We start from the raw sequence: 26975 nt of genomic DNA, 5'->3' as shown, positions 1-26975 counted from the left end.
TTCAAAATGCATCATACACTTAAATGTAAAATTATTAAAACTTTTAGAGAAAACCTTCAAAACTTAGGATGAGGCAAAGAATTTTTAGACTTGACACAAAAAGCACAATGCATAAAAGAACTGACATACTGACCTCATCAAAATTAAAAACTTTTGCTCTGTGAGGTGCCCTATGAAGAGAATGAAAAAACAAGCTACAGAGTAGGAGAAGATATTTGCAAACCATATTTTGGACAAAGATTTTGTATCTAGAATACATACAGAACACTCAAAACTCAACAGCAAAAAAAATCCAATCAGAAAATGGGCAAAAGACATAGACATTTCACCAAAGACAACATATGAATGGCCAATAAGCAAATGAAAAAACATTCTATATCTTTAGCCATTAGGGAATGCAAATTAAAACTATGAGATATCAGTACACACCTATCAGAATGAACTACAGAACAAAAAAAGGGATAATACCCAATCTCATTAGAATCTGGAAAAAAACTGAGTCATATAATGCTTGTGGGAATGCAAAATCATAAAGCGATTCTAGAAAATAGTCTTGCAGTTTCTTTTAAAACTGTAAAAGTTCATGCAAAAATCTGTACACAAACATTAACAGCTCCATTAGCAACTGCCAAAAAACTGAAAACCAATATATTCATTAGCAGATGCATGGTTAAACCAATTGTAGTATAACCACACTGTGAAATACTACTCAGCAATTAAAAAGAACAAACAGTTGATATGCACAACATAGATGGACTCAAAAAATTTTTTAATTTTTTTTATTTGAGGGAGGGAGAAAGAGAGAAAGCATGCACACACTCGAGCAGGGGGAGGGGCAGAGTGACAAGCAGACTCCCCGCATAGCAGGGAGCCCGACGGGGGGCAGGGGGGGCTCAATTCCAGGACCCCGAGATCATGACCTGAGCAGAAGGCAGACGCTTAACCTCCTGAGCCACCCAGGCGCCCCTCAAATTATTCTTATGGATCAATCTAAATCTAAGTCTGCATAGCTAACAGAAATTGGGCCTATGCTTAAAGCTTAAGGAAACACAAAGGTAAACAGGGTATTCTAAGATCCAGAAAATTGACAAGTAGCAAAATCTTTGTTTCAGCTATCAAAGTTATCCTTCCACTGAGCATCTAAGAATGCGAACTTTAATGAGCTCACTTTCCTTCTTCCTTTCCACAATTCTTACTATCTATATTATCTCTGTTCTTTTCTCCCCATACATCTTCTTTTCTCCAACTGTCCTTGTTTATAAAACCTATTTGATTTTAACCAATTCCAGTAATTTTTTTAAGAGATTCCCGGGGGGGGGGGGGGTGCCTGCCTGGCTCAATCAGAGGAGCATGAGACTCTTGATCTGGGAGTCATGTGTTCATGGTGCATGGGTGCAGAGATTACTAAAAATAAATAACCTTAAAAAAAATGATTCAAACTTGTTGGTCCAAACTTTACTTCTTACACTCTTCTTGTGAGTGTGCTTTTATATAATTTTCAATACCTAAGGATGTACTGTGGACTCTTTGGATGAGAATAAAAGTAATAGTTCTTACGTAAATTTTCAAATGTTTAACAGAGCCATTTTTGTTAATATGTTTATGGTAACAACATACTGTGGATTACAATGAAATATATTTTGGAGCTCAGAGTCAACATCTCCCTTTAAATAATCCATAGCTACCCAATCATCAGTTGTTCACTTAAAAACTACCCAAATATGAGCTATATGCCTTTTGGACTTAAACACAGTTCAAAGCTTAACCTCTGAAAAAAAAAAAACATTCACTGAACCCAAGATAAATCTTTTTTTCAACAGATGTAAAAAGATAATATAAATAAAATCATGAACTTACATCTTTATAAAAGTATTGTAACATGGGGGGGGGGTGTGGGAAACAGCAGTACTGGCTGCTAAGGCCCAAGTTTATCAAAGTTTATGAAACCTAGAGAGCAGACTGAGTCAGCAGGGGTTTGGGCTGTTTATTCATTTGCTGGGTACCGTGTTTAAGCAGACAAAATCTCTTTTCTCGTATGTAAAATTTTCAATCCTTTATTTTTTTAACCAGATACAAACTGCCTTTAAAGTTATACATTAATAATGGAAGAACTGTAATATGTACTATTACATAGTTAAGAAGTAAAATAAATAAAAGATCAATTCTGATACTTTTAAGTTCCTCCTTCAAAATTCTTCCAGGCAATGGAGATAAAGAAAAACTTATGCTTATGTAGTGCCATGAGCAGAGTATGGCAAAAGTCAAATACTTAAAAGAAAACTCAGGGCTTGAGAATGTTAATACTAAGAAAGGTAACAATAGGGGCGCCTGGGTGGCTCAGCTGGTTAAGCATCTGCCCTCGGCTCAGGTCATGATCCTGGGGTCCTGGATGGAGAGTTGGGGCTCCCTGCAGGGAGCTTGCTTCTCCCTCTGCCTGCAGGTCCCCCTGCTGTGTTTTCTCTCCCACTCCCTCTCTCTCTGTCAAATAAAGAAATAAATAAAATCTTAAAAAAAAAAAAAAGAAAGAAAGAAAGAAAGAAGGATAACAATATAGGCAGTTGCCACTGCTGGGCCTGTCCTCTCTCCCACCTTCAGAATGTACTTTGATGTTGACCACTATTAAACCCTTACTTACTTAAAAGAAAAAAAAAATAACAATATAAAAGTATTTAACTTCAGAAAAAAATGCTTTTAAAATATGTAATACCAAATTCATTTTCAGTTGAATATATAACAGATCATTAACAGTAAAAACAACTCAAAGTATTAGGTCAAAGAAAAAGGTAAGTTTAGGGGCGCCCAGCTGGCTCAGTCAGAAGAGCATGCAACTCTTGTTTTCAGGGTTGTGAGTTTGAGCCCCACACTGAGTGTAGAGATTACTTAAAAATAAAATCTTGAAAAAAAAAAAAAAAAAAGATAAGCAGTGTCCAAAAGAAATATAATGCAAACCACTACAATTTTAAATTTTCTACTAGCAACATTAAGAAAAAGTAACAAAAGGTAATTAATTTCATTTAATCCAATGCATCCAAAATATTATCAATTCAACATGTAATCATTTTTTAAATTACTAATGAGATATTTTATAACCTTTTTGTACTAAGCATTCAAATTCCAGTATTTTACACTTAGCACACATCTCAATTCAGACTCGCCACATTTTTCTTTTTTTAAAAGATTTTATTTATTTATGTATTTAATTAATTTATTTAGAGAGAACATGATCAGGGGGAGGGGCAGAGGGAGAGAGAATCTCAAGCAGACTCTGTGCTGAGCATGGAGCCCCACCTGGGGCTCGATCTCATGAGTCTGAGATCATGATCTGAGCCAAAATCAAAAGTCACATGCTTAACTGGTTGACTGAGACATCCAGGCGCCCCAGACTAGTCACATTTCAAGTGTTCAATAGCCAACGGTAGCTCATGGGTACCATACTGGACCACAAAGATCTAAGAAATGGCTTGAGAAAACAGGCATATATCTACCTACAGACCAAGAGATTAAGTACAATAATCTGAAAGGATCTGAAATCAATAGCAATATATACACAATATCATAATTTTGATATGATTGTTGATCCCAGTACAAGAAAACTTTCTGAAAGGGAATTAAAAAAAAAAAAAACTGATTACAGAACATGTGCCTTCAGAGAAAAGAACACAAAGAAATAAAAAAAAATGAACTGTTAAGTTCTTGCCCACCAATCTCCAAGCTTCTTTATATGCAGTAGAGTATAACTTCTCCAGAAATTATTAGCATTATGATAAGTACATTCATTTCCCCCACAATTATACACATCATTTCTTTTTCACCTATTTGTATCAATTCCCCTTTTGCTATGTTCATGTTCAGTATCATTCTATTGGAAACTCTATTCACAAAAGTAAAACCAACTCATAACCCAGCCCTAAGAATGGGTTTCAGGGTACGTAAAAAGAGAATTGAGTATAAAATACTAATTCAAATAGAGCCGAAAGTTAAGAAATACAACACTTCCATCTGGGAGTAGGAAAAAAACAAAAAGGGCAGGGGTAGAGAGGACATTAAATTTGGCAGGGGATGAGGGAAAACAAACGTTCTAAAGGACATTAGCCGCAGTAATGAAATAACAGCAGACCTCTATTAAGAAACGGTGGTCCACTCCTCCATTCAAAGCAACTTTCTGAAACAGTAACCAACTCAGACTTTCTCTTTCCAATTCCTTCAAGGATACAGGTGTAAAGTCTTTCTGTGTGTAGGGTTGAAAAGACGACGGTTAGTAGGGCACCCACCCAGGTGGCTCAGTCAGTTAAGCATCTGACTTTGGCTTGGATCGTGATCTTGGGGTCCTGGGATCAAGCCTGGCAGCACTGAGCGTGGAGCCTGCTTGTCTCTCTCCCTTTCCCTCTGCCCCTCCCCCCACTCATGCAGGGGCACTCTCTCTCAAATACATAAATAAAATCTTTAAAAAAAAAAAAAGGAGGATGTTTAGTGAGGAGAAAAGAGGAAGACCATGAACGGTCCCTGACAACTCTTTGTCCACCCATAAAAATGGGTATAATCAAAGCCTACATTAAATATGCCATCTGAACCAATGAGATTTAGTAAAATAAAACTGACTAGAATAATCTCTAATCTTATCAACTCAAATGAAATTTCTTAGATGTACAAGATATCTTGCCATCTAACTGATATTTTTCAAAAGATCATCCTAACAGCTATATTATTAACAAACTATAGAGAAAAGGGTAGAAGTAGAGAAATCCCTCAGAAGTCTGATACAATCCAGCAAGAGATGACGGTGGCCATAGAGACGGTGAAAACTGGTTGAATTCTGTACATGTTTCAAAGGTAGAGCCAAGAATTTCCTGATGGAATAAATGTGTGAGAGCAAGAGAGTCAAGAATGATGCCAAGGTTTCTAGCGTGAGCAAGTGAAAGCTGCCAACCTCTGAGATGAGGAAGGCTATGTGGGTGAAGCAAGTCGGGGAGGTCAGATTTGGGAAGAAAGAGCATGAATTCTATTTTGGACATGTTGGTTTGAGATATTTAACAGTCATTCCAGTGAAGACAGTAAGTAGGCAACTAGATACACAAATCTGGAGTTGAGGAGAGTACTCTGGAGAAATAAATTTGAGACTCATCAACATTTAGAGGATATTCAAAGCCCCCCCCCCAACCATGCCCCAAAAAAGAAGATATTCAAAGCCATGAAACTAGCAGAGATCACCAAGGGAGTGAGGGTAAATAGACAAGATAACCAAGTACTGAGCCCTGGGATATTCCACTGTTCAGAGGTAGGCAAAGAGGAGCATCTACCAAGAAAGACTAAGGAGGAGCAGCCAGTAAGTTTTAAGGAAAACCAAGGGGATGTGGTATCCTAAAAGGTAAATGAAACAAGTGTATCAAAGAGGAAGGAGAAAATAACTTGTCAAGTGTAGACTAATCACATAATACAAAGAAATGACTCCTAGAGCCACTGTCATTGTTAGGAGACCTGAACAAAAACAATCTTAGTACAGTGAGTGGTAGGAGCCAAAGCCTGACTGGAACAGGCTTCAGAGAAAACATGAGAAAATAACCAGAACAAGTACATTTAGACAATGCTTTAGGGGATTCTGCTGCAATGGAAATAGAGAAGAGCAAAAGAAGATATTTTTATGAGGATAAAAATTGTAGCATGTTTGCACATTAATGGGAATGATCCAGAAAAGGAAAAATTAATGATCTGAAGAGAAGGAAGAGAATTGCTTAGAGCAATGTTCAGAGTAAATGGAAGGGGATGGGATCGAATGCATTAATCAGAGGAACTGGATTAGGCAGAAGCAAAGACAGTTCATCTATAGTAACAGAAGGAAGGCAAAGGTCTGTTGAGTCAGACCATCAGGTACATAGATGTGGTGGTGGAGTCTGTAAATGTTCTGATGGCTTCTTTGTTCTCAATGGAAGATGAAGCAGGTCCATCAACTGAGAGTGAACATAAGAAGGGAGGCTGGAAGTCTGAGAAGAAAGGCAAGGGTATAACTAAGTCGTCTTTGAAAGGGAAAAATGAATGGACTAAGAAAATAGACTATGACTGTCAGACAATATTAAGGGCCACCTGAGGTTTCTTACTATGAATTTAAAGTTGAGAGTGCTCATCATAGTTGTATTCTTCAGTCACTTTTAGCGACACAGGTACAGATGTGAAGTACTCAAGAGAATCTGACGTAACTAGAGTTGATGTTTTGCCAAGTAAGTATGAAGAAGTAAAAAAGGAGCAAGAGAGTAGAGGGCATATGAAAGGGAATGAATATCATGATTGATCACTAGGTAATGAATGTATAATAGGTAAGAAGAAAGAATATCAAGGGGGCAAAGACAGTCTGTGGACTGGAGGTCCTAATGATAGTAAAAGGTTGTTGCGTTAGGGTAGTAGGTAGAATGAGCTGAAAAGATGGCTGGCAGAGGGGGCTGCATGAATTGAAAATCATGGAAGGGTTCAAGTTATTGGTAATAAGAAGGTGTAAGATACAACCATGGAGTGAGTGACTGACATGAGATGGTGAGCAAAATCTTTAGAGAAGAATTTAGAGAAGGCCATAGAAGGATCAGAGATGGTATATGTTGAAATTATGAAGAATTAAAAGAGGCAGAGTATCAGCAAGAATAACAGTGAGCCAGGAGCTATAACAGTCAAGAAAAGAGAAGACGTAACCCAGAGTGCAGCAGATGACAGCAAACAAGAGTTTATGGACAACATAACCTGTTAACAGACAAGTTTCAGGGAGGGGAGGTGAATGGAAGGTATCTGCCCCATTTTTCAGACTCAGTGGAACCAGGCTCCCTCTTCAACTCCTACATGGAGGAGGGCAGAATGGGAAATACAGTTTTCAATCATAGTGCATGGGACTCCCCAGTGACCTTTGATGATGGCATATAAGAAAAAAATGAAAAATTTAATAGACAACGAGTAAAAGGACCGCAGGGGAAGCAGTGTTTTCAGAAAAGTAGAAAGTAGAGGAAAATGTTCAGGAAAAAAACAAGGATAGAAGAAATTTTGCTGATGATGGAGAGGAGTGAAAAGACTAGAAATGTTCAGAACCCTATGGGGATTAAAGCCTGAGACCAGTGGTGGCTGACATAAAAAGGGATAAAGGATATAATGAGATTAGTCCAGATACATTTCAGGCAAGTAATAGTGTCAAGGCTGTGAATGCTGGAGGGAGGAATGACATGTAAGAAGCTCCCTGTCAAAAGAAGACAACAAACAGTCTTGGGAAGCATGCTTAGTCTCAGGGCAAAGGGCTTCCCCTTCATCCCTAATAATGGCTTGCAATTAAACTATAATGTACTTGTAAGGCTGTAGAATTTTTTAAAAACTAATGAAGAGGTTAGAACAGTACCTAGTATCTAATAAGCACTCAAAGGTAAGCTTTTATTACCAAATCAAAATGTAAAATATAATTATTGTAGCAAAAAAGAAATTCATCTTACATTTTCCTTTCTTCAGCTAAATGGATTTCTCAAGTGATTGCCAAGAAAACCACTACCAAAATGGACTTATTTCAGAAAGGAGAGGAAATCTTGGAGGTCAACTTCTACGTAGTGTTTACCAATCTCAGAAAACCCACCTCAATGCAGAGTAATTTATTAATTCAGCAAGCATATACCAAGCACCTACTACTAATGTACCAACTACTATTCCAAGAACCTGGGATACATCAGGGGACAAATATCCCCATCCTAGTAGATGGAAATCAGCAACAAATAGTATATATAAAGAATAAATGGATTATATGACATGACGATAAATATTATAGAAAAAAATAAAACAATGCAAATATTAAGGGAGAGGGGGCCTGGGTTCTAACTGTAAAGAAATAGTCAGGGTAGGCCTTATTGAAAAGGAGATCATTTGAGCAAAGGTCTGAAGGAGTTGAGGTAGCTATGTGTAGCTATATTTGGAAAAGTGCTCTTCAGGCAGAGGGATCAGCCAGAGCAAAGGTTCTAAGGCCTTTCCATTTAGTTCTTTTTTTTTTTTTTTTAAAGATTTTATTTATTTATTTGACAGAGATAGAGACAGCCAGCGAGAGAGGGAACACAAGCAGGGGGAGCGGGAGAGGAAGAAGCAGGCTCATAGCTGAAGAGCCTGATATGGGGCTCGATCCCATAACACCGGGATCACGCCCTGAGCTCAAGGCAGGCACTTAACCGCTGTGCCACCCAGGCGCCCCTCCATTTAGTTCTTGACATTACTTGGCAATAATTTCATTAATTGCTTTTTTTTCTTTTTTTACCCGAAACTCCAATCCTACTCCCTACCTCAACAGTGGATGATGATAATAGCTAACATTTATCAAACATTTACCAGATACCAAGCATTGTTCTAAGGGTTTTTAAAAGATTCAGTAACTTAATCCTTATCACAGATCTATGAAATACATGTTATCATTGCCTCCATGTGATAAGGGAGAGTTACAGAGTTAGCAAGTAGCAGACAGTCCTGAAGCAGCGTGTGGAGTAGTCTTCTCTACTATGAAACAAGAACATTCAGCACAAACTGCCTCAAGTTTTCTTCTAATAAATAGAATCCCTCATAGTACACATTCAAGAACTATGAAAGCTGCTATTATAATTTGTCTTCCTGCCATTTTTACAGTTATTTTCTAGACTGAATGGTCTTTACGTAGAGTCTGCACTTAACACCTTTCTTAACCTTCCCCCCAATCTGATTTACATTCCCAGGCTAGTGAAATTGCTTTAACATGGTTCTTGATCATCACACCACAAGCCAAAGAGCTTTCTCTATTCTTACTGCCTTGAATGCTGTATAATGTTGCACTGGACTATGTCACTTTTCCTCTTACAACAGAAGTGATACCATATTAGATTTTCCTATTCTCATCTTTGTGACTTCTCTCTACTGGAAAATCTCTTTGTTTTCTGAAACTTAACTTTTCCATCTTCCTTCTACCTCTCCAATTATTCCTTTAATAACATTTTTTTTTCACACTTTGACCCTTAAAGGCAGAGGTCCCAAAAGTTTAACTCGGGTCTTTTGTGTTTCTCTCTGTTAACTCACAGCCTCCCTTAAGAGTCATTCATCCAATAAGTATTTATTGAGCTCTATCTATGAGGCACTGGCTGGGCCATTTAAGGTAGATCAGTGAACAGACAAAAAACAAAACAAAACAAAACACAAAAAACCCTCTGTCCACATAAAATCAAATAATTCTATGCTATCAAGGACACTCAAAACCATCTTCCCCTAAATACTATTTTAAACACATCACTCTCCCGACTTAAAAAAAAAAACAAAAAAAAACTTTACCATGATTGCAATGATTGCCCTCTGAACAACCACATCTAAATCTCTCTGCCTCAGTTCAAAACACTCCATAATCATTTTCTATCATACCTACCCAGTTTCATTTTCTAATATTTCCTGATTCAAAAGAATTCCAGGCAGGCCAGTCTTTTGACTGTCCCCTCAAATACATTACTTGTGTTTCCAACTTGTCAAATAACTACTGAAAACATATGTCAACATATGTCTAGTACCTAAACATTAAAAACTATATTGAATAAAAAAAAATGTCTTCAAAAATGAATGTTTTTTGATTCTTTCAAATGTATAATAATATATAATAATAGCAAACACTTATACAGGTTTTACTACATGCCAAATACTGTTCCAAGCACTTTACCAATATTAACTCATTTACTCCGCAGATAATCCTCACATCTCCATGCTACAAATGAGGAAGCTGAGGCCCACACAGGGTAAAATAACTTGCCCTAGGTCTGACAAGTAATAAATGGTAGAGCCAAGATTTACATTTAGGCAGTCTGGCTCCATACCACACTGCATACTCCCAGTAGTAGCAATAGATAAAAATAGGGGAGAATTTAAAGGCTTGAAGAGAAAATAACAGGCTATTAAAAACCATGTTCAACTATGAAACATCATTTACGTTAGCTCTTTGCTTCAAATACTGAAGAAAATACATCCTTTAATATCATGCCAAGTTTTAAAAATTGTAGAATTTAGTAGTATATAAAATAAAAAACCACAATCTGTAAACACAAACACATCATGTATTATTCAGAGTTTACCAAAGCTGCTGAAAATATTCCCTAGGCATGACAAAAGACTATATGGTGACACACAACTAACAAATGTTCTTTTGTTAGCATGACTGTATTGAAGTATTTTACTGTCATACTTGGCTTTCATCAGGAACAAAACAGATTTGAATACAATGCAGGGAAGGTAGTTACCTTAAAAAGAGATTCCTAGTTTTACTTTTGGGAAGCAAAATTCACATCTAGGACTGTGTCCAGTATAACAGGAAAGATTTTAGTAGAAGCAAGAAATCTCATAAAAGTACCACCAAGCATCAACTTACATAGGTACTCTTCAACCTATCACTAACTCCATGGCTACCAAAGCACCTTTTAAAAGGTTCCTAAGGACTCATTTTGTAAATTCATGAAGCTATTTTATAACTGAATACATAAAATTAAAAATAAAAGACAGAGGATTTTCCATAAAACAGTCTTAGAATAATACATCACTAACATATAAGCAGATGAGGAATATCATACCTATCCTTTTCTTCTCTTTCCTGTTTCCCCTTTCCTCCTGGCAGAGAAAAGACACAAATCTGTCAGGTTTTGTGCTGTAGAGGTTAAAATGCACAAGGCTGGACAAAGACACTAGTTTGATTTAGAAAAGGCTAAAGTTTGTAGCCTTCCCAACTCGTACTAACAGTCTAAGTTTAAAAAAAAAAAAAAAAAAAAAGACCCTGAGGCGCCTGGGGGACACAGTCGGTTAAGTGTCCCAACTTTTGGTTTCAGCTCAGGTCATGATCTCAGGGTCATGATATTGAGCCCCATGTCAGGCTCTGTGCTGGGTGTGGAGCCTACTTGGGATTCTCTCTCTCTCCCTCTGCCCCTCCCCACCATACTCATTCTATGTCTCTCTCTAAAATAAATAAATCTTTTTAAAAAACCCCCAAAACAACAAAAACAACAAACCTGAAGTATGTAACCAAAGGCAGCAAAGGAGCCAGTGCTGTCAATGCTTTGGTCAAAAAGACAGAGTTGCCATTGCTAGAATCTGAAGTCTTCTCACTTTATTTTCTGCCTCCCTTCCCCTTTCCTGGGTTTACAATACACCTACCCACCTGGCCACCTAAGGCAACCCCAAAGTCACTCACATAAAGTCAGCTCCTTCCCAAGAACTGCATGAATGAAAAAAAAAAAAAAAAAGCAAACTATTAATAATCTGAGATTTATTTAAGTTATTAAAATTGAGAGAGGTTTTTTGGAGCAGGGAACCATGTCCTCTCCACTACCAGCCACTGTGACTTTCATAAATGGGTCCATCCTCCAAGGGACTAAATTAAAACTTCTTGGGAAAAGAATGGATTGGCAGATACCACTAAAGATCTTCTCAAATACTAAGGTTCTTTTATACTGTGTTTTCGATACTTACTTCCCTCCCACATTCACTGGTGGCAATTAGAAACACATACAATGCTTCCCCAAAATTCTCCTGCATGAAGGGTTCTCAACTCAATCTTAAATCCAAAATTAACATATTAAAGCCCCTGTTAAACCCCCAAGAAGGCAATAGCTTTCCATTCTAGTGACCATATTAGAAAGCACACATGACCAGCTAAATAAAGAAGTAAAAAATGTCAAAAATAGCTCTGTCATGTTACCAGGAGCAAGGAGGTCGTAGGATTGAGGGAATGTTGAGGAAAAAGACATGTCCCAATAATGTACTATGTTGCATCATCATCTGTATCCTTATCAATATTTCCTATCCTTATCAATATTTTCTAAGTACCTAAAGGGTCCATGGCATTATGGTAGGTCATATCTTTTGTAACACTAGGACCACAAATGATTGGTGAATAAAGATAAATTTAATTCTGAAGTTGTTGCAAGCACCCTCAGCTGGAGGTGTTTTCAGACTCTGTGAGAATCCTTAAGATCCACATGCTATATACTGTAGAGAAGGAATACATGTGATATTGAAGGAAGCAGTAAAAGAATAAATGGCAATACAGTATTATTCATCGATTATTTACAAAGCCAGAGGCAAGAAATCTACTCCCCTGCCTTTAAGACAAATATAAAATTTGCCTTCACAAAACAAATGCAAAATTTTCCAGAAATACAAAACAGATGAAGAAAGCTGGTTTAATAAAGAGCCAACTAAACAAGAAAAGAACTTCAGGAGTCTCATAACTTAAGAAAAATTCCAAATAAAAATATGGCTGTTTAACCAGATCTATTTTTATTAATATCTTTGCAAAGAAGAGTATAACAAATTAAACAAACAACACATTTGCATTTAATAATGTCCCTACATTCTTCTCTAGCCTGCTGACCTAAACTTAACCCATCCTTAAGGGAGCTTGGAGCTGACAACAGTTAGTGCCCTACTTCATAATAATTTTCTACCATTTCTTTTGCTCTCATCAGGTCATTATTAAACTTTACAGATATTTAATAATATACACTGGTTATATGCTGTTCAGATAAGTTTCCTAATACTCCTTCTGAACTCATTCACACATAAGAATCAGACAAGGCATAAATTTCTCTTTTACAAATGAAATATGTTCCATTTCTTACTATCATGTAATTTTTTTTCTTTCTTTCTTTTTTTGTTTTGAGAGAGAGAGGGGTCAAGCACAGGGGGAGGGTGCAGAGGTAGGAGAGACTCTCAAGCAGACTCTGCACTGAATGTGGAGCCCAATGCGGGGCTCAATCCCAGAACCCTGAGATCATGACCTGAGCTGAGATCGGACGCTTAACCTACCAAACAACCCAGGTGCCCCTCTTACTATCATATAATTAACACTGTCTTTTATTTTCCAAACTCTCATTCCCCAGTGAAAGAATATCTAAAATTATTTTTTAGACACTGGTAGCTATTTTCTACAGAAATTTTTTAAGGTTGTTATATATCGCGTATCACACATCACTTCCCTTCCAAAAGCTAGGCCTGGCTAATAAATTGAAGTTTACTATCAAAGATAAATCAACATTTCTTTAGTTCTCAAAAACCTTAGTGTTATTTCTGAATGTAAGGGACTGAAGAGAAGATGAAATCAATTAGCTGCCAAATCCTCTAGAATTTCAACATTTTCTTCTCTCCATGGCCCCTTACCTCAGTGGCCTACTCATTAATTTTTCATATTCAACTTAACTGTCAACCCCAAAATATGATGCACCTTACTAAAAAGCAATTTTTCTTTAAAAAAAAAAGCACCTTTAATATGTTATCTCTTGCCTCCTGACCAACTCTAATGGTTCCTTACAGTTTAGCAGATCAAATTCGACCTCACACTGAATATACTTTTCATAACCTAGCTCTATCCTAGTATACTAACTTATCTCACACCATTCCCAGAAATTAAGACCTTGTTCCACTGAGGTCAGACTACTTACATCCCTTTCACATTATGATGGTCACAGTCAGTGTTTGCTCACGTATGGAATGTTCTCCTTCTGGAGATGCTCTCCCTATGCAGATGGTATACGTTCTTTATTCAAGTTCCACTTTCTTTAAGAAGCCTCAATACTAGAACTTCAGTCTGAAGATATCCCTACACTGACATACTGGACACAGACTATGTATAATGCACATTATTTGTATACTGCTTTGGATAGTGCTAGTTATATTATTATTAAAGTTTACCCAACAAGATAATGAACTCTTAAGAGGCTGGGTCATAGTGCAAAAAGTGGATCTATAAGTACTCAAAGACAAACTGATTAAATAATCTTGATAAAAAAAATCAAGGTATTTTATTTTATTATGTCAAAAGAGTTCCAGTACAAATGCAATAGTGTGATGACTAGGATTTGCTTCAAAATAATCTAGACAAAAGAGCAGAGGGATGACAGGTAAAGTAAGTAGGGGTACAGGTGAAACCAGATTGGTTATGAGGTGATAATCTTTGCAGCTGAGTGACAACTACAAAGAAGTTGGTGTCTACTTTTATGCTTGTTTAAAATTTTTCACATTAATATGTTTTTTTAATAATGTCTTTAATTCATTTTAAGTGACAAAACCAAAATACATTATAACATTTTCTTTCCTCAACAAATACCAAGGTCCCAATTCAGAGTAAGAAAAAAACTTTTGGAAAGATCTAATTTGACAGGGAACTTGCAGCACCCTAATTCTAAGAATTAATAAAAGCAAGTTAAAGGAGGGGCGCCTGGGTAGCTCAGTCGTTAAGCGTCTGCCTTCGGCTCAGGGAGGGATCCCAGTGTCCTGGGATCGAGCCCTACATCGGGCTCCTCCACTGGGAGCCTGCTTCTTCCTCTCCCACTCCCCCTGCTTGTGTTCCCTCTCTCGCTGGCTGGCTCTGTCAAATAAATAAATAAAATCTTAAAAAAAAAAAAAAGTAAGTTAAAGGAAAAAAATGTGATCAAAATGGGAGGGGCTCTCTATCAAAAGAATAATTCATCTTACTACCAAAAGCAATACTGTTTAAAACATATTTCAAATTTTCATTCAATTACAGCATTCACAAAAAGGTCCATCCAAACCTCAGAAAATAAAAAACATCAGGAAAAAGTCGTAAGCACACTGAAGGTAGAAAAAAAAAAAAGAAAAAAAAGTTGCTACAATCAATGTGCAATAACACAAATCGGCCAGTATTATCTCAGGAAATTCACAATCTGAAGACACCTACTGTCCTCAACAGGGAATGAATGAATAGGTTCTTAAATAATCAGAAAAATTAGCACCTCCTCTTTATTCCAAAGACTGGAAAACATGTGTAAGAAATTTCAGATATTTGGCTTAATGACAATGTATCTGTTTGTTGCTGCTAAGGAATGCTCCACCCCTTTGATATTTCAGTCTATAGCTACTTTTCAAATTTCAATCAGTATGTTCCCTACATCATTCATTAACTTCTTCCAAAAGCAGGAAGGCAACACTAGCTACCTTTAAATGTTGGCATTTTATTCTTCTAATTACACTGCTTATTTTGCCTTGACTTATTTTTTTTTCCAGACTGGTTTTAGGAATAAAACAATATGATTATTTTGATTTTCCCTCTCCATACTGTCTCTAAACACTCAAGAGGTAAGACTTTAGTTGCCATAACTAAAAAAGTATTTGTTTTTGAAATGATATCTGACAGACACATATACAAATAGCAAGATTTATCCTCATAGCAATGTATCATCTCCTCATCCCCCAATGCAATTAAAGTTTAAAACAGGACAACACTCTTGTACAAACAGGGTGTAATAAGAATGAAACCTTCCTCACAAATACAGTTCTTAGGAGAAAAAAAAAAACTCATCCTCAAATTCCCTTATACTTGTACTATCTTAAAAATTAACTTTTTCTGGCAAGTAAAAGTAATCATCACTTTTTTGGTAGCATCTAAGTTCTTCCTTCACATGAAAAAAAAAATCTTCTATGGGAAACCTAATCCAAGGGCCAAAACAGTGTTGAAATTTTCTCTTCCATAAACTAATTTCTGATTAAAAAGTAAAAGAATTATACCATGAAAAAGAAATATGACAAAACCCACTGCATTATATTACTACACTTAAAAAAGTTAACATTTACCACACACTCTTTTCTAATAAAGACCACGTAATAACAAGATTAAAAGCAATTTGGAAAAGAGTTCTTTCAGAAAACCACTAAATATGTGATTAAAAAGTCCCACTTATCTTCTTTCCTTGCATCACTACATGACTGAGTAAATTATGCCATCTTTATAATTTGCACAGTCTTAAATTCGGAGAAAAAATATTTATATCTATCTTTAGGATACCAGGGATGTTGACATATTGACACATTTTATATATAAGAATGGGCATTTGTAGATTTTTCCTAGTATCTCTGAAGTTTATAAAAATTTTTAAATCTCAGAATGTGTTAAGTTTCATCCAATACGTGGTATTCCAGTGGGATAAAAACCATTTACAAGTTCCACTTAGATTAAGAAATCCTTTGAGAAAAGTATGTGGTACATTCTAGTTATACTATTTCTAGAACACTAAAAATCTCTATAACCTATTTCCCTACTGTTTTTCTTTGGAACCAACTGAGCTAGAAGTATCTTCCTTCACAAAAAGTCAAGACAGTACTAAACTCAATGACAGAAAGCTAACTGAATTTTCATTAGAGGCTGAAGTTTTCACAAATTAAAACTATTCCACTTGGATGGTCTATAAAAACAATAGCATGAGTTGAAATAGATTCAACTGAGTATTATTTGCAGGTACAAGACACACATGCACACACACACTAAAATGAAGAGTGTAGCTTCACCTTAAAACCAGGAGTAGGAATGGAAAGGGAAGCCTTCTAAAATTATACTGCTTAAACTAAGAAAATGTTTTCTTTCTCTTAAGCCATTAAAATCATTTTTTAAATAAAATTCCCCTAATGAAAGAAGTTCATCCTTAACACTCTCTTTTACAAAGCAGTAAGTTGAAAGTTATTGCTAGTGAAGGTGAAGGACAGTACAAAATTTTCTTTTCCTGCATTTTGTCATTTGATTATAATTGTCTCATCCTAATAAAGACTTGTCTATGCAATTTTATGGAAACAAATTTTATATAGTAAGTTAACTTAAAGTAATTCATGTTCAAAACCTTCTTATAGGAATCATGTATTCATCTCAAGAATTCAACTACTGAACCCAGCAGAAAGTATTCCAAACTATCAAAAAAAGAACAAACAAAATCCACGTTAAGTATGAAGTTGCAATGTTCCTCAACTTACATCTAAAAACTTAAACCATACAAAAATATTCTGAAATTACAGCTACCAATTTCCTATCAAAATGTTAAAAAAATTTAAATACCTCCTTCAAATGTACTAAAGATCCCAAAGTAAATTCATTCTGACTTCCAAGTGCAGAAACTAAGAATCTGACGATTGCAGGAGAAAAGTATGGAGTGCAGAAAACTACTTCAGAATATATTTAGTGAGCTAATATATCTTTACAAATCAAAAGATGTATTAATATCATTTACGCTTTTCTGCCAAACAGTCCTCTCCTAGAACACACTGCTTACAAATCAGCCAGGTATGACTGCCAAGGGTTTCCTAAAACTGTGTGTTGGTATTATTTGCAGGTACAAAGTGGAAAGCTGCTCTACCAGTGTATGACAAAAGAAAATGATACATACTTTAACTTAGAGTTGAAGATCAATTGTATTAAACACATTTGTACTAATAAACTAAACTAAGTAATTTTTTAAAGAAAAGCCTCAGGACAAGGCTTGCTATATAAATTGCTTATAATTCTCAGAGAGTAGGGATTTATTTAGTTTCCCCAAATTGAGGCTTAAGTGGCTAAAAGAAGAAGGAAGTTTTATAAACAGCTTTTCTTTTTTTTTTTTTTTTTTTAAAGATTTTATTTATTTATTTGACAGAGATAGAGACAGCCAGCGAGAGAGGGAACACAAGCAGGGGGAGTGGGAGAGGAAGAAGCAGGCTCATAGCAGAGGAGCCTGATGTGGGGCTCGATCCCAGAACGCCAGGATCACGCCCTGAGCCGAAGGCAGGCGCTTAACCGCTGTGCCACCCAGGCGCCCCCTATAAACAGCTTTTCTAACCTTGGTTTATATTTGATAAAGTAGATCATTTATCACTATCAAGTAAACAGAATGCCAAATGAAGATTCCTCAAATATTACAGGTAAAATTTATAAAAATCATACAGCAATGTGCAGAAGTGATTCAAAGGGTAACTGTATTTGTATTTACACTTGAGGTATTATTACTTTTGCAAATAAGAGGTATACTGATGCATGAGATTGCTACTGTGACTTTTAACATTTTTACATATAACACAGTGTCTTATTTATGTTTAAACTTGAAATTTTGAAATGTATGTATCTGATCTATGTAATCCTGTTTGCTTTTCTGGTAATTCTTTATTTCACAGTGGTGTGATTACAGGCTCCTTATACCATTAGTCAGGGCATTTCAATTTTGCTTTCATCAAAAAATGGACATCATCAGCCACCCCTTGCTCCAAGTTTTCTGCTTTTTAATGTAGATAATAATGACGGTGAGTGCCAACAAATGCATATAAGAGCACAGCTTTGTCATTTCTTTTCCCAGCCCCCTTCTTTTCTGTGGAAAAAAATGGGGATTTACTTCTGGAGGAAAAAAATTCATTTTTCTTTTGCATACATACCTAATGAATTTTTGAAAAAAGACAATTTATTCAGATACCTACCATTCTAGAAATGTTAAAGGAGAGATCTTCCCAAATCCAAAAATACTAAGTAAGTCTGATACTGGCTGGAAAGGAAATTTCCACCGGAACCATAAATATGTCACCAATTAAGCTGACCCTCAAATATAACTCAATAATCAATTTTCAATATGGAAAGGATCTGTAACCCACATATAACCAGCAGATAATAAAAATCTCATATTTTCTTGCGGAGTTCACAGATTAATTTGATTGTATGCCAGATTTACCTTATTTTGAAATGCCTAGGCTAATATTTGTTGGTATCATCAGAGTTCACATTAAGTGTCCTGGGGAAAGGTAATTCAGTAGAATGCTCAGTAGCAGGGAGAAGCCGGTCAAAAATAGAAGGGAAGGAAAACACACACACACACACACACACACACACACACACACACAAACCCCCACGTCCCAACAGAGCGAATAATCCACAAATAGATCACTGAAAGCCAAAAGAAAACGTTCCTTTCGCGAGTAGCCTGAATAAATGATCTTCACTCGTAACGTTTAACAGTATCCTACCTCACTCAATTCACTTCCCAACTTGACTTTTCAGGGGCCAACACGGGGCATCCCTTTTTTTCTGGAAGTGTGTGTTGAAAGAATCTGTATAGAAAAGAGGGAAGGAATGGACAATTCCCAAGAAAGCTGTGAAACAGGTGGGTTAGAACGAGCAGCAGCATCATCTAGATACTTAAGGGGCAGCTTTAAAATGACAGATGTGGTTAAGGGAACGACTGCAAATCGGAAAAAGCGCTAGTGTGGCTGACAGAGTAGGGGCTGACTGCAAGCACAAGAGGGGGGCAAAGGCTAACTCCAGAGTGGTAGCAATGGAGCAAAAAACAAACAGCAGGACGAGTGGGCAATGAGTAGTGGGACTGACGAGCAGCAGCAACTCGGGTCAGCGTGGAAGTGATGGCTTTGGTCTTAGGAGACGGGGGCTACTGGGACAAGGACGTCAGGGAGGGGAGAGAGAGCTGGGAAAACAACGGAGTACTGAGACTCAAAATTTCTGCCCCTACAGAAACGTAGGGGAGAGAGCTGGAAGCGAGAATCCGCCTCGGCTCCCCAATTGAGGAAATTTTCGAAGGAGTCGGTGCTCGCCGCCGCGCCGCCTTCTGCCCCGCTCCCTTTTCCTGGTGGTAACTGCTGTGGCGTAGAGGGGAGAGGGAGGAAGAGGAGGAGGAGGAGGAAGACCAAGAAGGAGGAGGGTGAAGATGAGGCGGGGGGTGGGGAGAAAGGGGGGTGCGGCCTGCACAGTCCCAGCGAAGCCTCCGCTCTCTCGTAGCCGGTCAGCCCCGGGTTTCCCCTAAGCCCAGCCCCGCATAGACTCACCCGCCTGCCTTGCCTCGCTTTTCCCTTAGCCGACTCCACGCGCTGCCGCGTCCTCACAAGAGACCACTGAACGAGTGTCGGGGAAAAACTCTTCAGAACAGGGCCTGATTGCTTCAGCGAGTCCGACCTTTACGGCTGAGAGACAGACTCTCAGCTTTCAGTGGGTTCCACAGCCAGACGGGCCACCATCTTACATTAGGGTAAGACTCCTCCGGCCTCCGGTGCGCAGGCGCACGCCGATCCGGCCGGGAGGGGCGGGGGAGGGGCGGGAGGAGAGGCGGGCGGTCGCTCCCGCAGCACCCTGGGAGTTATAGTCCGCGGAGGATAACCGCCCAGCTGCAAGCCGGGAGTTGAAGTTCTCGCTCGGAGGGCGGACGGGATCGCCCTCCTCACGTGGCAGCTAGGTTATTGCCTTTCTTCGTGTTTTGTTTCGTTCTCTGTCCGCGTGTGAAGCTCCGCTGTCATTTAGTCGGCGGTCTTCGTTGGCTGCTCCCTTTCCTCGGTCTTTGCTCAGAAATGGAATACCAGAACTCGGGCGAGTTTAACCAATTTGGGGAGAGCAGGGAACGGCTCCTTTCTGCCCCGCCCACCATAGGTATCAAAGGGGCGGGGTAGAGTCAGGTTGCCGGTAGGAGGAGCGCGGGATTTGATCTAGGGTAAGAATTTGATTCTGAATTGGCGTCTGTTTGCAAAAAGTGAGCTTTAAGTCGTTTCCCGAGCTTGGCGCATTTCGGAGCCACCACCCTTGATCCCCTCCTCATCGTTAATCTCCAGTGAAGAGGTATCCCAGACCGTCCTGTAAGAGAACTATAGACCGTGCACTTACGAAAACGGGTTTCTGATGATCAAATTTGAAATTATGTGGACTTCGCTGCAAATTAGTTCGGTGTTCTACCTGTACAGCCTCTGTGCATGAAGTTCACAAACCACCACAGATCAGTAGATGTAAAGAATGTGAGAAGGTACTCGCAATCCCGGCGAGCGCCGTGGAATTCTCAATCACAAAAATCAAGTTCCTGGTGACTTCCGCTTACCTCCTAGAACTCTGGTGTGAGGGGCGCTCGAAGCGCTCAGTTTTGCTTATTGCGTGTATTCTTCGCCCATACGTATAGCAGGTATTCACTGAGCTCCTCCTGTGTGCCTGGCACTGTTCTATACATGGGAAGACGGTGAGTAAAACACAAAATTCCCTGTTTGTATTCTAAGAATGCCTCTATCTATTCTAGCTGCGTTGGGGTAAAGGGAAAAGGGGAGGAGGCAATTTTTAAAATATATGATTAAAATGCGTAGTATATCATAACAGATAAAAAAAACTTAGAGAAGGGGAATAAGGGAAGAGGTTGCAATTTTAAATCTGTGAACCTAATCTCATAGTGAGAAGCCTTCATTACATTTTTTTAATACATTAGTTCTTTGTGTTTCAGTTTCTTCACAATCAAGCCTAGAAACAACAATTATTTGGTGGAAACTTAAAGCATGTGATAAACTCATAACCATAAATTTGAAATTTTAGAATCATGAAATTATTTTTTTTTAAAGATTTTATTTGTTTATTTGTCAGAGAGACAGCCAGTGAGAGGGAACACAAGCAGGGGAAGTGGGAGAGGAAGAAGCAGGCTCCCAGCGGGACAGGGAGCCCGATGCAGGGCTCGATCCCAGCGTCTTGCGACCAGGCCCTGAGCCGAAGGCAGGCACTTAACGACTGAGCCACTCAGGCGCACCTAGAATCTAAATTATTATCTAGCAAAGAAACCTGAGAATTCATTTGGACTCACCTTTAGGTAACCGTCTAAAAACATTCAGTGTACGAGACGTGTTTTTTTAAATGTGCATTTGTTTCTTATATTACCAATTTTATAGTGGAACATAATGAAAAGAACAAAATAAAAGGAATGCTTTCCATTATTAAAGATGAGAACCCATTGCATTAAGAACTAAAAGGGATCTTAGTCCTCATCTACTTAATCTGGTGTTTCACAACCTTGTTTTAACCCAACACGCCTTTTTTAAATGACAAATACTTTCATAATGTCTCCTTTATTAGCCTAAAATGAAATTCATAGATAATATAACTTGTATACATGCATGATTTTGGTTTAATCAAATGTAAAATATAAGAAGTACAAAGAAAGTAATTTATAATACAGTGATTTCTATTTCAATATAAATGCTCAGGCATAACCATTCTAGAAAATATAATCAAGTCATAAGTCAAGTGGCTGCACTTATAAGTGAAATCCCCATGAATGTGAAAGCTACCACTGACACAGGTATGGTGTTTCGACCACCTCTGGTGGACGACACCAATCTGTCCTCAGTGTCCACGGTAGATACATTCCTAAAATGTTTGCTGTCAGAATTATGTAAAAATAAAAAACAGCTTTGTGTTCATATGTAAAATAGGTCAGGTTTTAGGTAAAGATAGTTATACACAAGTTTTTCACCTACACTGGGGCCTTTAAAAGTCTTGAGGGACTTTTCATTGAGGAACAGTCCCACCTAATTTTTCATTGAGGAACAGTCCCACCTTTTGCAAGAAGTCTTGGTTCCTGAGGAACAGTCCCACCTTTTGCAAGAAGTCTTGGTTCCCCATCTCTGCTCTCTAAAGGCCAATAATACCTCCTAGTGTATCCAACACTAGAGGGCAATACCATACCTGCTGAGGGTCATTCATTGATGGAGACTAACAGTAAAGAAGTGACATTTCCTAGGTTGCTAACTAATTAGTGCCCTCTCATGCCAAGGCTCCTTTTACTGATCTATATTACCAAGTTTTCATATCTATGTATGCATACATATATATCATTTCATTTGGATTTATCCATATAACATGTAATTCTCATATTAATTTAAAAGTTAATTTGTGTTAAATTCTATTACCTGACTTGCTTAATGATTCCTCAGTGTGGGATCTGTCATCTATTCATGCAATAAATGTTTTCTACCTTCAAACGTTGTGTTAGGTGCTGGTGGCACCGTAGATCAGAGGTCAGGAAAACACTGTATCTGTCCTAATAGAGCATGGGGCCTAGTAGAGGAGGCAGAGATGACCTAATCAGATATATGAATATAATTTCTTATATATGATTATAACTGGTGATGAATACTAGGAAAGTGTTTATAAGATGTTATAAGAAAGTATAAGAGGGGAACCCAATTTTGATTATTGGGGAAGAGGATAGTCAGGGAAGATCTTTATAGATGAAGAGAAGAAGAAAATGCAAGGACCAGAAGGTGGGGAAAAAACCTTCCCAGAAGGCTAGTTCTTGTGGGGTATGGTGAGCAAGGAGAGGAGTGGTGTAAGGTGAATTCACCGAGAGGCAAGGCCCAGATCACCCAGGGCCTTTTAGGCCATGGTAGGAAATGTAGATCTTATTCTGTGGGAAAAGAAAAGCCTTTGAAGGAAGAAGGCATGATCTGATTTACATTTTTAAAAGAAATGTCCATCACTAGGAAAGGTATTAATTTAAATTTTGTACTTCCATTCTCTGGAATATTACAGAGCTTTCTAAAAAAGAGAAAGGGAGGGGTGCCTGGGTGACTAAGTCCATTAAACGGCTGCCTTCGGCTCAGGTCATGATCCCAGGGTCCTGGGATCAAGCTCCACATCGGGCTCTCTGCTCAGCAGGGAGCCTGCTTCTCCCTCTTTCCCTCCCTCTCCGCCTCCGCTCAAGTGCTCTGTCTCTTGCTTTCTTTCTCTCTCAAATAAATAAAATCTTAAAAAAAAATAAAATAAAGAGAAAGGGGAAGAACTCTATATTGACCTGAAAGAATGTCCATGATATATTGTTTGGTAAAGAATAAGTAAGTTGGGACACCTGGGTGGTTCATTCGGTTAAGTGTCCGACTCTTGATTTCAGCTCAGGTCATTATCTCGGGGTCGTGGAATCAAAGCCCCGTGTCAGGCTGTGGGCTGGGCATGGAGCCTGCCTAGGATTCTCTCTTTCCCTCTCCCTCTACCCTTCCCCACTGCTCGCGTGCATGCATGCATGCACTCTCTCTGAGATAAATCTTTTTAAAAAATAATAAGTAAATTACAGCACAATATATGGTATATAATGTAGTTCATTTTTTAGAAATAAAAAAGAATCCAAAAATATGTGAATACATTTTCATTCAGCACAGAAAAAGAATGGGAGGATATGTACACATCAAATATTTACTGTGTGGTTGGTTACCTGGGGGGATTGCAACTGGAAAGGGTGGGGGGAGAATATAACTTTTTCTTTATAAAATGCTGTACTGGTTTATTGTTATGTATATGAATTACTTTTAAGCATTTAAAAAAAATAGAAGAACACTCCACTGTGTGGAGAATGGATAGGAGAAAAGCAGGAATGAAAACAGAGCAAGTAATCTTTAGAGCAAGTAATCTTACATCTCAGGTATCCAGATGGTGGTTCTGATTGGGGTGTCAGTTGAAGATAGCAAAGAGGTGATAAATTCAAGACATCCTTGGGGGGCACCAGAGTGGTGCGGTCCAACTCTTGGTTTCAGCTCAGGTCTGATCTTGGGGCTGTGTGATCGAGCCCGATTGGGCTCTGTGCTCTCACTCAGCTGGGAGTCAGCTTGGTTTCTCTCTCCTTCCTCTGCCCCTCACCCCAAGGTTTCTCTCTCTCTCTTTCTCTCTCTCTCTCTCACTGAAATAAATAAATACATCTTTGGGAGAAAAAAAGATATCTTTAGCCTTGATGATGAACCGGGTAAGGGAAGTGTGCTCATAAATGGCTCTTGGATTTTCTGACCTAAATGGCCTTGCAGATGGTGACTCCTTTGATAAGAGAAGGATGATGAACATTCAAATAGCATTTGGAGAGAATGAAAACAGCTTCTCTGGAGGAACTACAGGATTGCGGGGGAAGTAACGATTACACATTTGAAATTGGTGAACTTAAAAATTATGGCAATTGTATTTTGTCCAACTTAGTGATTTTTCTCTAACCGTGCTTATGTACTTGGGTTCTACCACAGCAGCAGTGTATAGATGGGCTTATCTAGGCTAAAGAGAATGAAAACAGGGAAGGGTTAACGGACAATCAGCACTATGAGTTGTTTCCAATTTTGTCAACCTTCATGAATTATTAATATATGTATATTTTAAATAAATAAAATTTCCAAGTTACTCTTGGGGTATAGTCCCAAATGTAAACCTACTGGGCCAAAGGAAATGATCAGTTTTATGACCCTTGTCATGGCCAGATTGCTTTAATATTAATGAATATCAATACCACTTTGTTTGGGGGGCCTTTTTCCCAAAAACCCATTTACTCTGAGTTTTATCTTTTCTCCTTTGTTTTAATTATTTAGTGACTAGTGGAGTGCTAAATATTGAGTGTTGGTGGGGAGGAAAGCAAACCCCTCAAAGATGTTGGGCTTTAAAACGGAAGACAGAGAACAAGTAAACAAAGGAATAAGCAAATAAAACTCTACTTCTGTGTTGTCGAAGTATTAGGAAGGAAAAAGAACAGAGTAATAGAACTATCAGGAGGAGATTTACTTTGGATTGGAAAGCCTCTCTAAAGAGATAACTTAATCTAAAATTTAAAGGTTTAGAAGGGATCACCCATTTAAAGAATTGCCTGCGCCAGACCAGGAGGCAGGAATGAGTTAGCATATTCCAGAAATGGAAAGTTTGCCAGTGGGGCTAGGGCATTCAAAGGCAGAGTAGTGGAAGATGAGGTTAGGGAAGAAGGCAAAATCCAGATTATATGGGGTTCTACATGGAATTTGGACTTTATTCTGAGTAGAGTAAGAGGCAATTGAACGGTTTGGAGCAGAGGAGTAATGTAAATCAATTTATGTTTTCAAACGATGAAAATGGCCACCCTGTAAGGAATGGATCAAAGATAAGTGGCAAATGTGTAAGTGGAGAGAGCAGTTAAGATGCTATCGCAGAACTACAGCCTGGAGATGATAAGTGGCTGAGACTAGGGCAGGGCTGGGACTAGCGTTAGGTGAGGGAGGCCTTCATCTTGGGCACAAAATGTAAGCAAGCACCAAAAGATGTATGAATCAAGATAAATAATATTTTGATATCACATTTTTAAAATCAAAATTAATGCAAAAAATTCCACAATGAGAAAAATATTAAAATCAAAAATAGAAGATCTAACCCTAAATTTAGAAAACCCTGCCTCCCTTCCTTCCCCCTAATCCTGGCCCTGGTTCCAATGAAACTTTATTTACCAAAATAGGTAGTTGGCCCTCAGGCTGTAGTTTGCTGGCTGAATTTTTTTTTAATCATTCATTTAAGAGAAAATACAAATGGTTCATTGATATAGTACCCTACAACCAAACAGTTCCACTCCTGGGCAGGTGGGTGTATGTACAGACAAGTGTGTATATATCTGACACCTGTACTCCAGGAGACTCAAAAGCAGCATTAGTTGCAATAGCAAAAGCAATGGAAACAACCCAAATGTCAATCAAAGTAGAATGGATAAGAGTAGTTTACTATGGTGTAATACTATACAGCCAAAAAAAAAAAAAAAAAGAAAAGAAAAAGAAAAAGGACTACAGCTACACATTTCAATTTCAGAGAATGGTTTTTATTCTCTCTCTCTTTTAAAGATTTTATTTATTTGACAGGGAGAAAGAGAGCACAAGCAGGAGGATGGCAGACAGGAGAGGGAGAAGCAGGCTCCCTGCTGAGCAGGGAACGCCATGCAGGGCTCCATCCCAAGACCCTGGGATCATGACCTGAGCCGAAGGCAGACGCCCACCCAACTGAGCCACCCAGGCACCCCTGATTTTCTCTTTTTAAGTGGGCTCCGTGCCCACTGGGGGGCTTGAACTCATAACCCTGAGATTAAGAGTAGCATGCAGCAGCTAGCCAGGTGTCCCTCAAAGAACGATTTTCAGGAAGGAAATATAGGGCAAAGGAAGAAAGTCACAGATGAATATATATAACAATTAACAATATGATACATTTTATACAAAGTTCAAAAATAGGCAGAACTAAATAATATTGCCCAGAGATACATGAAGTTAAAACTACAAAGAAAAACAAGGAAATGTTTTATGCAAAATTCAGCACTCAGTTATCTCTATGGGGAGAAAAAAGGCCATGATCTGGGAGGGTTATGCAGAGAACGTGGTGCTGGTGTGTTTCTTGATGGATCTTGTAGACACACAGGTGTTCATGTTAGTATTATTTTTAAGAAACGCAAATACTTCTTGTACTCCTTTGTGTGGTATGTTTCACAGTGAAAACAATTATATTATTCAAGGACATACTCATCAAAGGATTGAATTAGTAGTCAGATTTCCCCTCCTAAAGACACTAATATTTTGCAGACACTAATATTTTGCAATCATTCAAGAAATAGATAATATCTCTCTTACTCAACTTTTCTTACTCAACTTTTCCACTTACAGAGGTAAATACAGTATAATTTACCAAATCCACA

At 38.1% G+C, this 26975-nt stretch overlaps 1 protein-coding gene across 7 annotated transcripts in view; it reads right to left on the bottom strand.

The window, feature by feature from the left end:
• CNOT4 (CCR4-NOT transcription complex subunit 4) overlaps positions 1-19796 on the bottom strand; it is a 137956-nt gene extending 118160 nt beyond the window's left edge. For 4 of the 7 annotated variants that reach the window (XM_045792588.2, XM_045792589.2, XM_045792590.2 and 1 more), the window contains exon 1: positions 19567-19795. The gene's annotated coding sequence lies outside the window, so the exon portion shown is untranslated. Of the gene's footprint in view, positions 1-19566 lie in introns of all 7 variants that reach the window. The other 3 variants (XM_045792585.2, XM_045792584.2, XM_045792586.2) reach the window with 1 other exon arrangement.
• Between the last annotated feature and the right edge of the window lie 7179 nt (positions 19797-26975).

The sequence above is a fragment of the Ursus americanus genome, chromosome 3 (genome assembly GCF_024610735.1).
Source record: "Ursus americanus isolate L20-20 chromosome 3, mUrsAme1.1.p, whole genome shotgun sequence".
Lineage (NCBI taxonomy): Eukaryota > Metazoa > Chordata > Mammalia > Carnivora > Ursidae > Ursus > Ursus americanus.
This window is presented reverse-complemented; position numbering and strand designations above follow the sequence as displayed.